The sequence below is a fragment of the Spermophilus citellus genome, assembly GCF_964194105.1.
Source record: "Spermophilus citellus genome assembly, chromosome: 9".
Classification (NCBI taxonomy): domain Eukaryota; kingdom Metazoa; phylum Chordata; class Mammalia; order Rodentia; family Sciuridae; genus Spermophilus; species Spermophilus citellus.
Window position 1 is genome coordinate 97,255,953 of NC_138191.1, and position 16,425 is coordinate 97,272,377.

Sequence of the window (16,425 nt, forward strand, 5' to 3'; positions counted from 1 at the left end):
TGCCCTCTGCCTGCCCCCAAGGCCCAGCTGGCCCTCCAGGAGAAGCTCCTGCCTGGGAGTGGAAGGCTGGGCCTAGGGTGTGCTCCACAGAACAAGGAGCCTGGGCCACCCAGGCCACCGCTCAGTCTGGGCAGCAGCAGGGCTGGTCTGCAGGGGTCAGTGTTGTAGCCAAGGTTGATTTCTTCCAGGTATGTGCACTGTCACTGTCTCTGGCCCCACCTCGTGGAGCCTTAGGTCTGGGAAGGAGCAGTGTCCCTCCCTCAGGGAGGCCAGGCAGGAGGCAGGAAGCTCTGGCAGGGCCAGCGCTCACCTCGCCTCAGGCCTGTCACCTGTGGGGCCATGAGCCAGGCATATACGGGGTCAGCTCTCCAGGCCTTGAGATGAGAAGGAGTTGATTTCACAGACAGGTGAGCGGCAGTGAGCCATCCGTGCCAAGGACAAGAGGAGGAGGGAGCCTGGTGTGTGGAGGAGGTGGGGAGGATGGGCTGAGCAGGCCATGGATTTGATTTGTCATCTGCCTTTGGGCTGAGAGTGTACAGGCCGGGGGCTGGTGACTGGCCAGGCTGGGGATGCCCAGTTCATTTGGGGTTTTAGAACATGTGGCTTGCCGGAACATGTGCCCCTGCTTGGGAGGCCATGACCAACAGATAGTCCTCGGGCCAGGGCTGCTGGGAGGTGGTCTGGCCTTTCTCTCCCTGAGACCCTGGAGGGACAGCTGTAGTTCTCTGTCATGTGGGTGAGCCCACTGGTGTCTGCGAGGGCCTCAGTGGAGGCTACCTTGTCCCATGAACCCCAATATGATGTAGTCAGTGACCTTCTTGCAGTGGGGCCTCCTGTGTGGGGTCACAACATCCAGAAGTATCCGTGTTGGACATTGGGGGCCTCAAGATGATCTAGTCCCCACCCATTTTCCAGCTTGGGAAGTGGAGGCCCAGGGAGGGAGGCCAGGCGGGTCAGTGCACTCTCAGGATCTCTCTCCTAGGCCTGTGGGATCTCACCTGATTCCAGACTCCACAGGACACTTGGCTCCTGCCTGGCCCCGGGGACCCAGACCTGGACTGTCATATTTCCTGTCCTGGGGGACCTCACACTCAGGGATGGGTCCCTGAGCCATCAGGGACGAGGACCAGTGGCAGCCTGGGATGGAGTTTGCCTAATTCCAGGGAGGGGAGGCCTGGCAGGCTTCCTGGAGGTGGTGGTGTCCAGGCTCCCTGGTAACTGTGTTTAGTCTTTACAAGGGTGCTGTCAAACCCAGGGGTTTTTACAGGTGAAGGAACAAAGTCCAGCCAGCCTCCCTCTTGCTCCTAGGTGAGCACTTGGTCTTGCCCTTTGGGATCAGGAGCACAATGATGGTTACACATGCAGGCAGTTGCTGAGTGCTGAGCGTGTGCAGGTGCTGTTCTAAGTGGTAGAACCACAGCCCTGCAGGATGATATCGTTAACCCCCATCTGCAGATGAGGAAACTGAGGATCAGAGAGATTGCTCAACGGGCCCTAGGTTACACAGCTAAAGACAATAGTATTAGCAACAACAATAAAAAAAGGATCATTGTAGTAGTAGTGACAATAAAAATAAAGCCTGAAGTTACACAGCTAGTAACCATTGGAGTGGGATTTGAACCCACGTCTTTCAAAACGGTCATGCTCTTGTCCATAAATTTTCTGTTAATGATTCTCTGGAGCCTTAGGGCCGGCCCTGCTGGGTGCCACCATCTGCAGCTGGCAGCAACAATCTCCTCCCACAGCTTCCGAGGCCTCTCGGAGCCTCTCGGAGCCCCTCCTGCCTGCCATGGGGTTGGAGTGCTCTCCCCGCCCACGATGCTGGCACAGTAGGTGACCCAGGGATGGGGCGCCCCAGCCCGCACCCAGATAAGTACAGTCTCCCTTCCCTGTGAAATTATTAATTTCTCATGACAGGCGTCTGCTACTATGCGCTGTAATAGACAAAGGAATTTTGGACCTGGAGCCTCTGGAGAACAGGAAATAGATGAGACATTTTGATTGAAGAGTAAATGGCCACTAAAATAGCAGTTAATCCTTTTATTATCTCTCCAGCAGCCGCTTTCACTGTTCTTTCATGAGGTAAGCTCCCTTCTCCTCATCCAGACGTCACACCCCAGCCTTGCAGCTGCTTTGAATTTAGACCGCGGAGTTTCTGCTCAGTACCAGGCAGGCCTCAGGGTGCTGGCAGCAGCCAAGCGCTCTGCCCGGCCGGGCACCTTAGTCCTTCAGCCAGGCCTGGACTGGGGACTCGGTGGCCCCAGGGGATATGGTGCCGTCTGTCCCCCTCCCTGCCCGCTGTGCAGTCCACAGGAAGCTCCCTGATCTCTTTGCAATATCCTGTTGTGTTTCTTACGTTGCTTGAGATGTCTCAGCCTTATGAAATCCGGAGCTTCTTGTGCATTGCGATAACAAGGTTACATCCAACCCAAACACTGATGCGACGCCTCCAAGACGTCAGCTCTGAAGATTAGTCTCGTGCTTTCTTAGGTTGGTTCTCCCAGAGGGCCGAAATTCTGATTGTGTGAGGCTGCAGAAAGGACCAGCCTGTGGAGGCTGCTCCTCTGCACACCAGGAGACAGAGGCAGAGTGAGAAAGGACAGCTGCTCAGAACCGTCCTTTTCCTATCCTGGGTTTTATAAATAACAAGAAGAAGGATCCCTTACTTTGCTACAGAATTTATCCAGAGCTGTGACCCTGCACGGGGAAGGTGTGGGCAGAGGTGCAAAGCCCAGGTCTGCATCCTACACACCTGGGTCCCGGCCTGGCTCTGCAGATTGCCAACTGGGTGATCTCAGGCAGGGGACCTACCCTCTCTGAACTAGAGGATACTCGACTGTAAATGGAGCAACAAGAGTATAGCCTTTTAGTGCTGTTGTTATGAGGGTTAAAAGATATGATGCAGGGAAAGTGCTTGGGTAATTCTTTTCTCCCCCATCACACTCTTTCCTATGGTCATCTAAGGAGAGTACTACAGTAGCCCTAGGAATGAGAACAGGGTTGTTTATAGAGATTTTTTTTCTGATAAAGAAACTGAGGCTCAAACCAGCCATCGGTGGCAGAGCCTGGACTCGGGTTGGTGAGTCCAGCAGGTTCTGCAGTGCTGGGGCGGGCGTGGCCATCTGCGGGTGCTCCTGCAAGGGCAGCTCACCAGCCGTGCTGCCCACGTATCCTAGGCAGACCTGATCCTTTGTGTCTTGTCCATTCAGCCATTTACAGGTGACTACTCTGTGCCCGACAGAGTCTGAACAGGGTTCCCGGTACTGGCATGGGGGCACTGGGAGGGGCCTCTTGGATGTGTGTCCTGTCTGGATGAGCAGCTGCAGCCTCAGGACTGAACTCCATCCTGCCAAGCCTCCTCTATCCCCGAAGCTGCCTTGGCCTCTGGTCTCCACCTCTTAAGTCCCTCTCTACCATTTACCGGTCTGTCTCAGATGTCTTTGAGCCTGGAGCTGAGAAATACTCCTGGTCAAAAGGTGAACATTACTGATTAGTTAAATTTTAAGTAAACAAAAATGAGAACAGAAGTTGCCTGGCTGGACCTCTTGTGGGGGGCCTTGCGCATCATCTGGCCTGGTCTACACTAACTCCCATCCCCATAGACCCAGGGCTTTAGGCTCCCCTTTTCACCTTGTCTCGAGCCTCCTTATCCCACTCCAATTTCCCCCTTGGGTGCTTGGGGTGAGGGAGGTAGAGGGAATTGTTACTGAGAGTCAAAGATTGTTTTATCCAGGCTCCATGCTAGTTGTTCTCCATTCCACCTCCAGAATAGAACTGCTCAAGTTGGGCGTGGTGGCGCACACCTGTAATCCCAGCAGCTTGGGAGGCTGAGGCAGGAGGATTGCAAGTTCAAGACCAGCCTCAGCAATTTAGTGAGGACTTAAAGAACTAAGCGAGACCCTGTCTCAAAATAAAAAATAAAAAGGGCTGTGGATGTGGCTCAGTGGTCAAATACCCCTGGGTTCAATACTCGGTACCAAAACCAAAACAACAAACAGAAAAAATTCCAAGGCCTGGAGAGGCTAAATCCCAAGATCACAGTCTGCCCCAGGGAGGGAATTGATACCAACCAGATCTGCTGACCTGCCCGGCAGAGCTGTGAGCTGAGAGTCTGAAGAGTCCAAGATCTATATTGCCTGGGGTGTTCAGAGGAGAAGAGGTTGAATGCATTCTGGGACACAGTATGTCCAGCTGTGAATCTGCAAGTTCATTTTACACAAGAAACTGTTTCTGATGTTCATGACCAAGTAGCCTGCTCTGCTTATCCAGCTCAGCCGCCTGCACCATTCCATGGGCCACACTGCTATTTACCACCCATCACTTTGCTCAGCCCTTTCCTTCAGCTCTGTGTTTTTCAAATCCCGGTGGGTGGAGCCCTCGGGCATCCGCTCCTGCTCCCAGCCCCATGGGATGAGCACTTTCCAAGGCCAACACCCCAACTCATCTCAACATCTGTGCCTCATGCTAAGGCTTCCCTGGGAGCCTGCAGAGTCTGAGAAGACAGGTGGACCAGTCCAACCCCATCATGTCCAGACAGGATACAGAAGACAGGGTGGTTGGGAGCCCAGGATTGCACAGCAAATGAGCATCAGTGGGAAAACGGATAACCACAAGTTGGGGAAGGTTTAGACTGTGGGAAAGTGGCCCGTGGACAAGGGAAGACAATGGGACTCGAGGCTTCTGACATCATGGGAAGAGGCTGCCCTTGAATCCTGCAATATTTTTGCTGGATGGTGGAGGGAAGTAGGGGAGCCAGGAGCTGTGGATCGGAGGCCTGGCTGTGCGACCCTGTCCAAGTTGGTCAAGGGGGACGGGAACATTATAAAAACACTTGGGTGCTTTTCAGCTTGTGGGGGGCCTCCAGGACACAGCCAGCCCTTAGAACATTCCAGGAGCCTGGGATTCCTATCCCCATTTTACAGACGGAAATGGGAAGTCTAATTCAGGCCGAAGTTTAGATCCCAAGTGCACTGTGGGGTCACATTTGAACCCAGGCTCCAGATACTGTCCCAGCTTAGCTCCATGCCACCATCTAGGCAGAGAATCACGGTTCTGTTTGCAAGTATTGACGGAAAACCCAGACCTGAATTCATTCAGCAAGCTGTCACTGGGTTCCTCTTTGTGCGCCTGGGTGGGCCCCTGGATCAAACCTGGCCTCTCCTCCAGGCCTTGGTCAGTGGGGAAACTGAGAGGCATTTGCATGGAACCATTTTGCCCAAAAAGTCAGTGTCCCATCATCTTGGACCTGTTCACCATGGCTTGATGGGATTTTTGCTGTCTTGTAAGGGAGGACACCTTGTAGGTTGAAGAGTGAGACATTTCACCTATTCCAAAATCAGTCACCTGAAGCAGGCTCCCTTGCCGGAGGCTAGAATTTGTGGTCAAATTAAAAAGCTGCAAAATGGAACATGTTTTAAAGCCACTGCCCTGGAGAATCCTGCTGTAAATGAGTCCGGAGAGGCCAGGATCATCCAGCCAGCTCAGGTCGCCAAGTCCACCCTCTTTGGAAATGGGCCTGAACTTCACCTCATTTGGGGTGGAGGAGGAACTGGGTAGGGAAACGGCTTTGGGCAAAGGCGGCCTGCAAGTTGGCATCCAGAAGCACCCACATGAACGGTCCCTCCTGGCATCCTGTCAGTTCTCATGAGTAGATGGGGAAACCAAGGCCCAGAGAGGGGCGTCGTGGCCCAGAATCACCAGTGAGTTGGCAGCAGGCCTGGGATACCTGCCCGATTTCTCCCCACCCGAGGCTTCTTCTCTTGGACAGTTTGCACTCCCTGGGTTCAGTAAGTCCTTTGGGCCTTGGCTCATTCCAATTCCTCTCTCTGGAATGGCTCTCCCAGCTCGGCACCTCCTACCATCCTTCACAACCCAGTGCAGAGCTCCCCCCGCCCCCAGCTCTGAGCCTCCTGCTCTCCCAGCACGTGTTGCCCCTTGTTCGACAGCTTCCTGGTGTGGATCACAGGCCCCTCAGCCCTCGCCTGGATGGTAGAGAGCTGAGCCCACTCCCTAGGACCAGGGGCTCTCGCCCATGGCCATCCAGCCTCTCTGCTCCAAGGTGGTGAGCTGTTGCCTGGACGCTGTCCTCCAGAGCCTTGTCCTGTGAAGTCATGACACCTGTGGGATCTTGAAGATTGTCAGGTTCATCGGGGGCTTGAAGCCTTTCTGCAAGAAGGCCTGAATTTGAAAGATGGCCGGGCTCTCAGCTTGTGTGACCTGACTTCACGGTCCTGTTCTCTCACCTGGGAAGCGGAAGGTACAGTTCCTTTATAAGGCTCCAGCGAGGGGCTAGATGGTGTACCACAAATGTCTCTCCCTGTGCTGGACACCGCACATGAGCAAGAGAGGAAAAGAGAGTCGAAAATGGGCAGTGTGCTCAGTCACCACCGCCCCCCACCCAGAGCAGCTGAAAAGGTTGTTGTAAGTCTCAGCCCTTCCTGGACTGGCTGGGTGAGCTTGCATGGGTCACTGTCTCTTCTGGCCTCAGTTTCCCTAGCTCTGAAACGGAGTCATGTCTAACACTCAGGTCGCAGTAGGCTATTCCAGAGGGGCTCATGACGCTGTGCCCTTTCCCCGAGTGCCAGTACCACTGACCCAGGCTACCGGGGTGCTTCCTCCTCCCCTAGTTTTCGAAAGTAAAGCTCAGGGGGCTGATATGGAGCAGCTGCTAGAATCCAGTGTTCTTCCTGTTCTCTGTCCTTGCGGTCAGGTGAGAGCCCCAAGTTCCTCTCCAGCCACCGTGCAGAGGGGAGGCCGAGGCTCCAGGTAGAAAGAACTTGCTGGTGAAGGGGAGGAGCTGGAGGAGATGGAGGGGGAGACCCACCTTGCTTGGCTTCTCACCCGCTGTGCAGCCTGGGACAAGGCCCTCCACTCCCAACTCCCTGTTTGTGTCTGAAAAACGGGAGTTGTGATGCTTACCCCGGGAAACATTGGGGGGCTGTGCTTCCCAAACTGCCAACTTCCCAGTCGGCAACGCAGGGCTTAGGCCGAGCTGCAGACTCCCAGTGAAGTGCTCCTCCTGTAGCTAGAGTACAGAGGGGTCATCTGTGCAGGTCTCCCTCCACCTGGGTGCTCCAGCAAGAGTGGACCCTGCCTTTTAGGCCTCCACCTGCAGCTCTCCTGTGCCTCCTCCTCCTTCTGTTCACCCCTCCCCCTGCTGCTGTGGCTGCATGCCTGTCCCCCTGCCTGTCATGAAATTCTGAGCCAGGAGTCAGTGAGCCAGGCTAGGCAGTGGCTGGGCACCCAGGGTAACCACTGGGGCTCTGATCTCCACCCTGCTCCTTCACCAGCTATGAGACTGTGCAGTACTGGTCACGTGGCCTCTCTGAGCCTCAGTTTCCTGCCCAGAGAAAGGGGACTGTGTGGTTTGAATTGAGATCATGTGCATGGAGCTCTGACCCCATGCCTGGAACATACGGGGTACTTAAAGACAAGAGCCCTGGTGCATTTTTTTTTTTTTAAATAAGTCATCAAACCCAGCTTCTCACAGAGAGAATTCCTGGGAGCGCTGAACTTGAGGGAACAGGAATACTAGCCAAGTTCTGTGAGCTCAATGCTGCTTGATGGAATATGAAAAAAATTAAGGATGAAAAAAACACAACCCTCTGAATTGAATTTAGAATAATATAAGAAAAACAGCTTTTGAATTTAATGTAAATGGAATTGAAACAATTCTCTCATTGGAATGAGAAAGTCAGATAAAATCAACAGTGACTCCGAGAAAGTGTCCAGACCGTGTTTTCGGAGGGGGACATCCTGGAAACGGCTGACTTCGCGATGGAGCACTAATAGGCTGTGTCTCGCGGGCTGGCAGAGGGGTGATCCAGAGCCAGGGCTGTGCGCCTCTCTGGGAGGCTGCAGCGACAGACCTCATCATCCATTCACATCTGTTAACGGGGTGATGGGCCAGATGCTCTCTACACCAAGCCCCAGGGTGCTCAGGAGACAAGGAGGGAGTTTGTTGAGTCCTCCCTCTGGAGAGAGCCCTGGGCTCATCTCTGGTCCCCCTCCCCTCTGCCAGCCTTTGAGCATGGCTTTTTCCATGCCTGTGCTGTGCCAGGTTTGGTGCTGGTAGCGAGGGACGCTGTGCGGAAAGCAGAATGATCCGGCAGCAAGGGAATTCGGTGCCTCAGAGATGGAGAGGCAGGAAAAGGCTCTCTTCAGGATATCCTCAGAGCTGGGCTTTGACGCATGGGTCGGAACTTTCCAGGTGCAGACTGTGAGGAAACTCAGTCCAAGGAAAAGGAATGGCAGGTGCGAAAGCTTTGAGATGTGACAGTCTTGGTGGGCATGGGTGTCTTCTTGGGCCTGGAGTGATACACGCAAGGGGGTTGGAGACTGGAAGGTGATTAGAATTAAGCCTCAAAGGGCCTCAAAGTTCAGCATGAGGACCTTGCACTTTATCCTGCAGGCAATAGAGAGAATCCCAGAAGGGTGCTTAGCAGGAGAGTGACATGGTCACAATTAGATTTAGAGTTTTTGGCGTGGCAGGTACAAGGGAAGTTGACAGGGTGCAGGTGAGGACACCAAGGCCCCAGGGCTGCAGGAGGGCATCAATCCAAGTCTGGAACCTTCTCCCCAGCTCCACCAGAGCAGCCAGGGTCAGGCTGTGCCCCTGGACAGAGGGCGTGGCTGTCAGGCAGCACCGGCATCCTCTGGCCAGGCCAGGCCCAGGGTCTGCACACGAGTGGCTCGAGTGGCTCGTGAAGCTGAGTCCCCCTTGGGAGACAACTTCTAGCACATTTACCAGAGGAAAGTGGGAGGGCATTTCCCATAATGCGGCTCCGTAAAGTTTGCACAACTGTTCTTTGTTTTCCATTCGTCCCCACAATAAATCTTCCTCCTCTGCCAGGACGGGGCCTCTGCGGTCTGTAAGTGATTAGGGCACAGACTCACACAGCTCCGCCTCCTCGCCCTGCATTCTGCTGACGTGGGTAATGATAAAACAAGGCTGTCACTATTGAGTGGCTGGGAAGACAGCCTGCCCTCGCCCCTTCTGAGTAACCACCCCATGCCTCCCTGGGTGGACTTGCTGTGGTGGGACATCAGCCTGCAGGAGAAGGGGACACTGTGGAGCTGGGCCATGTGTTTCTTGGGATGGGACAGTGGGACCTCAGGTCTCTACAGGGCTGGTATTTTGGGGGTGAGACCAAGAGGTGTCTGCTGGGCCTGGAGCAAGGCTGGCCTAGTGAGTGGCTATAGCAGATCCCAACAGCACAGGGCTTTCAAGCAGAGGGTCACATTTACACCTCCCCTGGGCAGGCCCCTCCGGGATGTAGTGTTATTGTTTATTGGGATTTTTTTTTTTTTTTGGTTGTCAATGGACTTCTTGTTTTTTTTTTTTTTTTAATTTTATTTATTTATATGCGATGCTAAGAATCAAACCTGGGGCCTCACACATGCTGAGAATCAAACCCAGGTAGAACGCATTCTACCCCTGAACCACAACTCCAGCCTGGCATGCAGTGTTGTGATGGATAGTTCCTGTGCTTTGGGAATGTTCAGGGCAGTAACAGTATTCCAGTGACAGGATCCCAGTTCCATAGTGGGGTCACTGAGATCCACAGAGTGGAAGCTCCCTGGCTAGGTGTCACATCTGAGACTCCACTTCTTGCCCCATGATCCTCCCACTGCTTACAGTACCCTTCAGACCCCTGTTTATCCATAAATCTATGCCTCCTGGTCTGCTGAACCCCAAAGTTTTGGGATTTGCTTACGGGGTTATTTCTGGTCAGGCTTCATTGCCAATGAACATGGCAGTCATCAGAACTCAGGGTTGGCTCCAAGCTGGAAAAGGAGTCTTCTGTGCCCCCAGATACTTCCTTAAGACCCTGCTCCCCCCTTTATTCCCATTGCTCCTCCCCATAAGCCCTGGACAAGGGAAGGTGGCTCACCCAGGCCACCAGTCAGGCTGCCCGGGATTGCAATTGTGTTCCTTGCAGATGTGGGAACTGAGACCCATAGAAAGGATCTGGTTCATGAAATTTCTCAGAGCCAAAGAATCATAGCTCATCATCCTCCCTCCAGCTGGTGTCTGGCTCCGTAGGCAGGGTTCCTAGGTCCCATGGTGAGAGCTTACCTTGTCTCGCCTCCCAACTCTAAAGAACACTGGCTCATGTTGCATGCATGGGAAAGAAGCTTCTAGGCTTCAGCATCTCATGTGATGCTCCTCCCAATCCCTGCTGCACCTTTTGACTGATAGGCCCCGAGGCCCAGAGCAAGAGGTGACCTGCTTGAGGTTACAGCAGGAGAGAGCTGATGGTGTGTTCAGGGCACGTGTCAGAATCACCTTCCCTCCTGGCAGAGTCTGGTTGAGGAAGCTCTGCCTTGCAGGCTCCTGGGAGACTAACCAGCCGTGGGTTTCAAACCTCACACCTCCTGAGGCGCTAGAGTAGCTCGAATAGCAATGACTGATGGCTGTGCCCGTCAGGCCCAGGGGAAGCCTGGCTTGTACAGAGAGCCACACCACCACACAGAAACCAGCTTCTTGCTTTTCCTCAGGCTCCCACTCCTTCTTTTCTTCATTAACACAGAGCCTCAGGGCCTGTGGGTCTGTGCGTGACAAGGGCTTTGATGAGATGAAGTTCTTAGCCCTCCTGGTCTCAGAATCCTGACTCAGTCCAGTGGGAGACAGCAGGGCAGGGGGCCAGAGCTCAGCTTCTTCCCTGCATCTGCACAGAAATGGCGTGTGGCTCCATGCAAACGCCCTACCCGCCTGGGTCGCTCTTCTCATCTAGCAAATGGAAGGCTTGGCCTCCAGCATCCCCAAGATCCTTTGAACTCAGACATTCAGACATCCATGGTTCTATTTCCACCTTCTTCACATGGGCCCAGGGGAGGAGGAGGAGGAGTGGGAGATAAGGAGGTAGCAGGTGGGTCCTCCTGAGCCCTCTGACCCAGTTCCTTCCACCCTCCTCCCTCATGCTGTCCTGTGGCCATGGTGGCCTCCTGGCCATTCCTCAACTATACTAAGTCTGTTCCCACCTGGGGTTCCATGCACAGCTGTTCCCTTTGCCCAAATGCTGACCCTCAGAGGCCTCTGCTCCAATGTCACTTCCTCCAGAACATCCCTGACCGCCTTTAGAAAGCAGCACCTCTGGCCACTTTCTGTCCCTTATTCTGCCTGATGTCATGCTATGTGTTGTCTCTGTTCACCCCACTCAGCCATAAGTGCCCCAAAGTCTAGATCATTTTGGGTCTTGTTGTGACCTGTGTCTGGTGTTATGATACACGCCGTTTGTAATCCACAGACCTTTGCTGAGTGTCACTGAATGTAAAAGGAAGAGTGGCTCAGGGGCAGAAGGGATGGAGGGTGTGGAGAGGAGAGTTGGGGGCTGGTCCTGTAAAATTAGGTTTTGCAATATGGGGTCATCTGGGGGACTGTGTGGTGGTGCCCAAGAGGCATTTCCGATTAGGCTGGCTTGGGGCAGGCTTCTCAGGAAGCTCCGCGTCTGGTATACAGCAGATGCTTAGCACTTCCCACCCATCCCTGGCCCCTGTTTTCTTCTTTTCTTCATCTGTAATATACGGTGCTCTGCCCTGGTCCCCAAGTTCATGGAATGTCAGACCTGGACAAGAGCGGAGAAATCTTCACACACTTGGAAAGTGAGACTGGGAGAGGACCTCATCAGCTTCTCACTCTGTACCCACAAGTTGGGAGGAAATTTACCATCAGGTCCGCCAGGTCCTCTGTGCTCACTCATTAGTTCCTGCTGTGGCTGCTGTTTATCATTAATTCGTCTCCACAGATCCTGTTTTGGGACCACAGGCACAGAGATGGGCCAGGAGTCAATTTTACGTTAATTGGCAACAAAAGGGCTGATACTGGCAAGAATGCAGTGTGGGAAACAATGTCGCTATCCAAAAGCAGCTACTTTAAAGTATAGGGAAGGTGGGCAGGAGACCCTTGCTAGCAGTATGCTCTTTTGCAGATACCAGATTAAGCCTTGGTGCTTTCTCTGTTAACCTTTTGATGTTGGCCTTACTGTCCCATTTTATGGATGAGGAAACCGAGGCTCGCAAGGACCCGGAAGACTGCACCACTGGCCTCCCTTGGCTCCTGGGTTCTCTCCATGGTGATTTTTTGTAATCGAGCGTGAACTGATTGCCCACTCCCCTTTTCAGTGAGCTCACTCCTGAGGACCCTGAGAGGCATCTTAATTCGTTCCTATAATTCGTCAAAAGCAATCACGTCTAATTTGGGCTTTTCATGGATCTAGAGTTGAGCCCTCTTTTTAACCTGTTCCAGGGAGGTTTCCCTGAATCAAGAATCTGCACCATGAGTCCCAGGTGTTCTCAGACCTCACTCCCCCATCTCCTAGCCACCCATGTTCATGCACAGGAGGACAGGAGGGAAAGGGTGGGGACTCAGCCCCAGGAGAGGGCTGCTCGCTGGGGCAGAAGACAATGCAGGGAGGCCTGTGGCTGTTGAGAGCGGGAGGAGACTGGAATCCAGGTAAGCCAGCAGCCCTAGCTCCCCAGGAAGACCTGGGCCCTGCCCTCCAGGCTCCTGGAATCCAGGCTCTGCACCTAGCCTGGCCTGATCCCCTGGGCATCATGACCTTGGCTGGGCAACTATCGCCTTGTTCTGGGCTCAGTTTACCTATCTGTTCAGTGGAAATGATAACCCTGCCCCACCTCCCGGGGGTCGTTCACCCCATATTGTCTTTGGGAACCACCACTTATCTCCCTGATGGATGAGGCCGGGGCTGGAGAGGCCAGGTGCAGGTGGGGTCACACAGCAGGACAGTGGTGAACCCCAGGCAGGTGTTCCCTGCCCTCCCCTGCCTCCCTGAGTTCTGTGGCTGCTTGGTTTGGTGTGGCAGAATTTGTGGGGCCAACGGTTCTCACTGCTGTCTCCCCACCCGCCCCCGTAGGCCCAGCCCCAGTGCTGGGAGAAGACAAGGTGTGGTCTCATAGGGGAGGGCCGATCCTGGCTCCAGGCCTTAGGAGCAGAGTATCTGCCGCCTGCAGTCAACACCTCTGCGGGGAAGCTGGCAGCTCCTGCCTGGAAAGCGCCAATCCTCTAATTGTCTCCACATTGTAAACCCAGAAAGGTTTGTCCTGACAACTGGTTGGTGAAATCAGCCAGGGGATCCCCCTACCCCCAGCCACAGCCGCAGCGGTGGATTCAGCCTTTCAAGAGCTGTCTGGAGTGGTTACTCAGGGTCTAAATTAGATTCATCTGGCAGGGTTCCACTCCCCCTGGCATGTTCATGATCCTGTTGAGGAAAAGTGGGAGTAAGCCTGGGGCCCAGGTGGCCGGGCAGGTGGGACCAGGCTCTTATCAGGGAGATGGGTAGAGTGAGCAGGGCCTTATGATGACATTGTTGGGCACATTTGCCTTCAGGCCTCTTCCTCCATGAAAAAATTTTAAAAATATGTTTTATGACAGTATTGGTATACAGACAAATATTAGTAGCAAATAGTACATCGATTTCTTTTATCTAAGAATTCTCTTCAAGCTGGGTGTGGTGGTGCTTGCATGTAATCCCAGCAACACAGGAGGCTGAGGCAGGAGGATTGCAAGTTCAAGGCCAGCCTCAGCAACTTAGCAAGGCCCTGAGTAACTTAGTGAGACCCTGTCTCAAAATAAAAATTTAAAAAGGGGGAGGGATGGGAGTGTGGCTCAGTGGTAAAGCACCTGTACCCTCCCCCCAATTTCTTTTCTTTTTTCTTCTTCTTTTTTTTTTTTTTTTTTTTTTTGCTTTATTCTTGCAATTTTAAATCAAATTTAAAGCCCAGCATTTTCAAGAGTTCTCAAAAGCATTGTGGACTCTGGGTCCTGTGCCTCATGGATGTCCCCCTGACAGCAAGGCCTGCAGAGGCAGAAGCAGCACAAGCCATGCCTTGCTTTGTCCCTTCCCTTCTCTGGGTTTCAGTTTCATCCTCTGTGAAAAGAAGTAGGCAGAGGCAATGCCAGAAAACCCTGCTGCGATGTTCTCATCTGTTCCCTTCTTTCTAGATGATTTTGTTCCTTGTGAATGAGTTCTTGTCTTCCATTAAGAATTCATGGGTGTTTTACAATAAAAGGTCTGTGTGCAGTTAACTTGACATAAATTGGAGAAAAGGGTATAAATTACGTGGAAGCCCTAAACTCATTTAGTTATTATGAGTGAACCCCATATTTTCTTGGAGCTTCCTAGTAACCAAGGCAAAGAGGGCAACTTGGGGAATTACAGAATTCTTTGTGTTTGGAGAAGGAAGCAGACCATCCAGCTTATGTGTTGGGACTGGTTTTGCCTGGGTACCAGGGCTTCTGAGACCTTGATGAGAGTTACGTATACTGATGGATGGAGGAAAGTTGTACAAAGGAGAGAATTTATAATTAACGTGATGATATTCTCACCAAACAAACAAGCCCTGTTTTTACAAATAACTTTGGTAACATTTTTTTTTTTTTTGAGAAAAGCTGAGAATGAATAAATTGCAGCAGTTAAAATCCTTGGGTCAGAATCTTTGTTGGGTTCTCAGCCCATTACAGTGAGAAAATTTAGGCTCAGAGGAGGTAACTTGACCCCAGCCAGCCAGTGGGGTCTGGCTTCAGGCCTCTGGACAGGCAGCCTCTCTCTACAGACCTCCAGGCTTAACCTTAGTGGGGCCAGTGCCCTCCTTTGCTAACAGAGCACGTAGCGGAGTGCATCCTTTGAGTTTTAAAGAAGAGGGCGACACTGTCCACCTGGGCCCAGGGATTGGAGGAGCACCATGAAGGAGGTGGAAGAGGGCATCCCAGGAGGAGCTTGGTGTTGGCCAGGTGGAGGTGGATGCTGACGCCTGGCCCACATGGTGGCAGAGTGGGAGAGACTCTGCTGCCTGCCAGGTTTTCTAGTTACAGGGAAAGAGAGCTCTGCGGTGATGAGTGCTGCATCCCACTTGGGAATTTATGGGCAGCCCTGGGGACCATAGACTGTGTCTATGGAGAGAGAACCAAACTGGGACGGGCGGGATGCGGGACCCAGGACCCCAGAGGCCACAAGCAGGGAGCCTGCACCTGCCGCTCCAGGATCAGCAGTCACCCAGACCCAAGGAAGGAGTCCTCACTTCCTTAAACGCCCACCCCACCCCCATGGCCTCACTCCAGGGCCCTCACAGCTGATGCAGGTGTCCCACAGACCAGGCCTGTCTGGCTTTGCAGGCTGCTGGGGGTTGGCCCCTCGTCGTGGGAGGCACGGGAAGCTCCCCGACCATGCACTCTCCCCAGCTGAAGGATCAGGATCGAGTCTTTACTGTGGGGACAGCCCAGCCAATCCAACTGGCACATTGTCAGCTACAGAAATGTTTGGATTTGAGAGGGAAATCGGGAGGGACAGTGGAAGAAGGTGGGGAGCCTGTGGCATGCGGGGGCCAAGGAGAGGCCCAAGCCAGTGCTCAGCCTCTGGCCTGGATAATTGAGTGACTGGATGCTGGTGTCAGCGTGGCAGCTAGGGAAGGAAGGGGTGACTTGTTTGTGACGGGCTGAACAGGGAGTTGTCAGTCAGAGGTCCCCAAGGGGACATGGGATTTGCAAGTCTGGGGCTTACAGGACAGGAGAGGGTGTCGTAGCCTTGAGGTGGTTTAAGTTGAAGGGGGCTGGAGGAGCTGGCCTGAGAGATGGGGTGGACCCTTGAGGGGACCCCAGGGAACATGAGCACTTATTAGGGACAGGGGCTGAAGAAGATGGGAAAGTGAGATATCTAAGAGTTTGGTGGCTGAGGGAGGGTAGTGCAGTGGGGTGGGTAGAATGGGTTGAGGATCAGAGCCATGGACAAAGCATTTGGAGTCGGGAGGGTTCCATGTAGACCAGAGGGAGGCTTGAGCTTGTTGGAATATGGTGGAAGGAGAGCAAGAGGGGTTTTTTGCCCAATTTTTCTTATTGGTACTACAGTTGTACATAATGGTGGGATTTGTTACATATTTGCTCATGCACACAACATAACAATACAATTGACCAAAGTCCCTCCCAGCACTTACCCTTACCTCCCTCTCCTCCCCTCCTCCACTCCCTGGTCCTTTTCTTCTAGTCTACTGATCTCCTGACCAAGGCAGTTTTGAGGTGGCCAAGGGGCACACTGAAGAGAAAATGACTGCGTAATGGCTCCAGGTGGCTTGGGTGTGAGGTACAGGGTGAGCCCTTTGCCCTGTGTTGGGCCAGGCTCTGTGTGTGCGCGCACGTGAGTGCATGTGCACTTTGGGGCAGGGTGACGGAGGGGTCTGTGTGGGCAGAGCTGGGCTATGGATCTGCTCAGTGGAATAGTGCTGGGCGTGTGGCTGAGGACTGTGGGTGCCCGAGCAGGGCAGGGGAGGAGGCAAGGCCAGAGGCCAAAGGACAGGGAGATGGAGGAGGTCAGTGGGTAAACTGATGGGAAGAAGAGGCTGGTCCAAGTGACCAGCATGGCCACGTGCCAGGAATTTCTGGAGCATTCTGTTTGGATCATCTCAAACTGAGAT

The 16,425-nt window shown here is 53.4% G+C and overlaps 1 protein-coding gene across 4 annotated transcripts in view; it reads left to right on the top strand.

Annotated features, from left to right (window-relative positions):
• Positions 1-16,425, top strand: part of GLIS1 (GLIS family zinc finger 1) — a 195,625-nt gene that overhangs the window by 119,665 nt on the left and 59,535 nt on the right. The window lies entirely within an intron of this gene.